Source organism: Saimiri boliviensis, chromosome 4 (assembly GCF_048565385.1).
Source record: "Saimiri boliviensis isolate mSaiBol1 chromosome 4, mSaiBol1.pri, whole genome shotgun sequence".
NCBI lineage: Eukaryota > Metazoa > Chordata > Mammalia > Primates > Cebidae > Saimiri > Saimiri boliviensis.
In genome coordinates, this window is record NC_133452.1 from 48095600 (window position 1) to 48100152 (window position 4553).

General features: G+C 39.6%; 1 non-coding gene across 1 annotated transcript; it reads left to right on the forward strand.

Moving 5' to 3' along the window:
- The first annotated feature begins 336 nt into the window (after positions 1–336).
- On the forward strand, positions 337–475 carry LOC120363364 (U4 spliceosomal RNA). Its single transcript, XR_005578926.1, has one exon. It is a non-coding gene; the product is annotated as a U4 spliceosomal RNA (small nuclear RNA).
- The last annotated feature ends 4078 nt before the right edge of the window (positions 476–4553 follow it).

Sequence of the window (4553 nt, forward strand, 5' to 3'; positions counted from 1 at the left end):
GCGTGAACCACCACGCCCGGCCTGAGCTGAAGGTTAATTCTTGTAGGGAAGGATTTCTAAATTACTTAACTGTGTTTACGGTTAATAAATATTCCTGAAAATCTGACATGTATAACTCTGAGTTTTTCTTTTCTTTCTTCTTTTTTTTTTAAAGACGGGGTTTCACCATGTTGGTCGGGCTGGTCTTGAACTCCCGACCTCACATGATCTGCCCACCTCAGCCTCCAAGAGTGCTGGGATTACAGACATTAGCCACCGCGACCAGCAACTCTGAGTTTTTCAAAGCAGAAACCAGTGTCACACTTCTCTTTTATTACTTTTAAAATGAAATACCCAAGCTTTGCACAGTGGCATGATCGTAGTCAATGAGGTTTATCCAGGATGAGAGTATTGCTAATTGAAAACCTTTCCTAATACTTCACCATGACGACTAGAAATATAGTTGGCATTGACAATTTTTTGAGTCTCTGCAAGGCTGAACAAAAAAATAAATGAAAAATAAAAATAGCCGGGCGTGGTGGCTCACACCTGTAATCCCAGCATTTTGGGAGGCTGAGATGGGTGGATCACAAGGTCAGGAGTTCAAGACCAGCCGGACCAAGATGGTGAAACCCCGTCTCTACTAAAAATACAAAAATTAGCTGCGGATGGTGGCATACACCTGTAATCCCAGCTACTCGGGAGACTGAGGCAGAGAACTGCTTAAACCCGGGAGGCAGAGGTTGCAGTAAGCCGAGATTGTGCCACTGCACTCCAGCCTGGGCAACAGAGTGAGGCTCCATCTCAACAACAAAGAAAAAGAAAATCGGCCCAATAGGGTCACTCACCCCTGTAATCCCAGCACATTGGAATGGCAAGGTGGGAGTTCATTGAAGGCCAGAGTTGGAGACCAATCTGGGAAACCAAGGAAGACTCAGTCTCTACAAAAAGTCTCTCTCCAAAAAGAAAATTAAAAATTAGCAGGACTTGGTGGCAGGCACCTTTAATCCCACCTACTCAGGAGGTTGACACGGAATGATTCCTTGAGCTCAGGTGTTCAAGGCTATAGTGACCTGTGACTGCACCTCAGCTGTGATTGCACACCAGCCTGAGTGACAATGAGAGAACCAGTCTCTAAATAAAAAAAAATTAAAAACCATAAAACTTATGGTTTCTGTTAATGTAACAACTAAAAACTATTTTACTGTCTCTACTAATTCTGTTAAACGGTTTTGTAAAGAGTAACTGACAAGAGACTACAGCATGAAAGCCAGATCAGGCTTCATTTGGGTCCATATGTGTAGGGACAGATGACACATTCAACAAGACAGGCATAGGGTTTACCTTCTAAAGTGGGTAGCTCTTGAGACTGTTTTTATATTCAACAGGAAAATGTGTGGGCATTGAAATTACATCATATGTCATAGCCCAAATAAGCATTTAGTCATTGCAAACAAACATCCGGAGACCAAAAGAAATAATATGAATTAAAATTTCAATACTTTTGAAGACTAGGAAACAAACACAGAATTTCCCTCTTTAATGTTAAAAGAAATTAGCATTCTTCTCTACACGATAGTCTTCTTTTTTCTAGTCTTCGTGAAGCAGTGTTTTTGTGGTGTTTCTTCCACATCTCCACTTCAGTTCTGAAAATTGCCAGCTGCAAATTCTGACATGCCAAGGGCTAAGCTATATTTGCCCAACAAAGAAAAGGTAAAAACAGAATCTTGGAGCCAGTAACGATTATAAACATGTTTCCACACTGTTGGTGTGCTGTTTATAAAAAGAACTCACTTTAAGACTTTAGTAAGTCCCCAAACTTCATTATTTTGCTCTCCCTCCAAGTACAAAGCACAGATGTTTTGGCATGTTGGAATCTGAAGTTTGGAATTTTTAGAAGAGGCCATGTGTGGGCAGGAACTAGCACCCTAGGCAAATCGAGAGGTTCAGCCATTTTCATAAGTTAAAAAAAAAAAAAAAACAGCTCTTGGCCTGGAAGGTTTTTTTGGCGGAGGTTTGTTGTTGTTTTTTGAGGCAGAGTCTCACTCTGTCACCCAGGCTGGAGTTTAGCGGTGTGTTCTCAGCTCACTGCAACCTGTGCCTCCAAGGTTTAAGTGATTCTCCTCTCTGTTTCCCAAGTAGCTCAGCTTACAGGCATGTGCCACGATGCCACGCTAATTTTTGTATTTTTAGTAGAGCTGGGGTTTTGTCATGTTGGCCTGGCTGGTCTTGAACTCTGGACCTCATTATCTACCCGCCTCAGCCTCCTAAAGTACTGGAATTGAAGGCATGAATCACTGCATTCAGCTCAAATTTTTTAAACTTAAAATTTTATGCAAAAACTGCATGTCAAATATTCTCAGACCAAAACTGCATACCTTTGTAATAATTTTTTATTTTTATTTTTTAAAGACGGGGTTTCACCATGTTGGCCAGGATGGTCTCAATCTCCTGACCTTGTGATCTTTCCGCCTCAGCCTCCCAAAATGCTGGGATTACAGACATGAGCCACCACGCCTGGCCTTTCTAATAATTTTTAAACTCAGTTCAATGTAATTTTTGGTAGGTAAAACGAGGCAGACAGCCAATTAAGATAAAATGAATGGGCAATTTCTTTTAAAATTGGAAGGATTCATGTTGTAAGGTTCACAAAAGCAAAAGCTGTGGTCATTCTATGAATCCCTACTGCTTAACAAAGTGCCTGATACCTAGTTAATGTCTGAAATTTTTAACAGTAATTTCCGCTGAGAATTAGGACTTTTCTGGTGTTTATGTTGAGATATGGAAAGAGGTGAGAGATGGCCAGGCACCTAAGTCTGCATTTTAGACTGTAGTTCCTTAAGCTGTGGACATATATAATATGCACTCTCTATGTATGTATGTATGTATATATATATGACATGCAGAAAATATTTTAAAGTGGTAAAATCTTAAAAGTTGGAAAATGTTTAGGATGACCTATATGACTATTTCTGAAAGATGAACTTGCTTTCCCCGCTCCATACACAGGCATCAGAAGTTTATACTTTCCCCTTACAGCTTCATCATTGCCTGATAATTTGTCCATCCACACCTTACCATGTATGAATACATATACAACCAAATCATGTCTATTCCCCATACTGAATGTAAACATGCAGAGAATTTGCCTTTTCTGCATAATTCTCCATCACTTGAATAAATGACACCTTTTTTCATCCAAAAATAATAAACTGAACTGGACTAGATTACTTCTAAACTATTGATATTTTTATGCTCCAGTAACTCACCAGTTTGTTTTGTGGTAGATAAATGTTCATGTAAATAATTAATAGAGAACATCCTTGAAGTGTGATTTGTGTTAATATTTTATATTTAAAATTACAGTATCATCAGTTGCCCAGAATTGTCTCTTTGAATGGTTGATTTTTTGAGGTATTATGAATTTTTAAAATCTCATTTTCTATATTTTTGACATTATATACTGAAATAATCAAGATGAATTTCATTCTTTTGCTGCTGCATGTAACCATGCTCAAACTCATCCCTTATTGTTTTTCCAGGAGGCTTTCCAGCTTTAAAATTTCATCCTCATTAAGATTTTGTGCTCGTGTCACATGTACTAAATTACTCAATATGACCCTTTTTTTTTTTTTTTTTTTTTTTTGAGACAGAGTTCACTCTTGCTACCCAGGCTGGAGTGCAATGGTGTGATCTTGGCTCACAGCAACATCTGCCCCTGAGGTTCAAGTGATTCTCCTGCCTTAGCCTCCCGAGTTGCTGAGATTATAGGCATGTACCACCATGCCAGGCTAATTTTGTATTTTTCATAGAGACAGGGTTTCTCCATGTTGGTCAGGCTTGTCTCAAACTCCTGACTTCAGGTGATCTGCCTGCCTCAGCCTCCCAAAGTGCTGGGATTACAGGTTTAATATTTCCTCATTTGAAACTCTATCGCACACCCCATTAAAGATATATTTCAAATTCAATACTTTATCTTCCTTTCAGTTCAATAAAAATTCAAAATGTTTACAATAGATGTTGCACTGAACAGAGCTAATCATAAATATTGTCCCTGAAAACGTGGCTCTTATTTGCTCGAGTTCTGATAACCAATAGAAATGTGCTTAAATAATCTCAAATAGATGCCATTAAAGAGTTTTAAAAATAGGCCCGGTGTGGTGGTCCACACCACAAAAATCTGTGAGAAAGGTTCAAATGCCTGTAATCCCCAGCACTTTGGGAGGCCTAAGTTGAGATCACAAGGTCAGGAGTTCAAATATTAGCCTGGCCAACATGGTGAAACCCTTTCTCTACTAAAAATACAAAAATTAGTCATGGTGGCAGGCACCTGCAATCCCAGCAACTCAGGAGGCTTAGGCAGGAGAATTGCTTGAACTCAGGAGGTGGAGGTTGCAGTGAGCCGAGATTGCACCACTGCACTCCAGCCTGGATTACAGAGCAAGACTCCATCTTGGAAAAAGGAAGAAAGGCAGGAAAGAAAGGAAGGAGGGAGGGAGGGAGGAAGGAAGGAAAGAAAGAAAGAAGGAAGAAAGGAGGGAAAGACAAAAAGAAAAATCATGCAGGATAGAGGC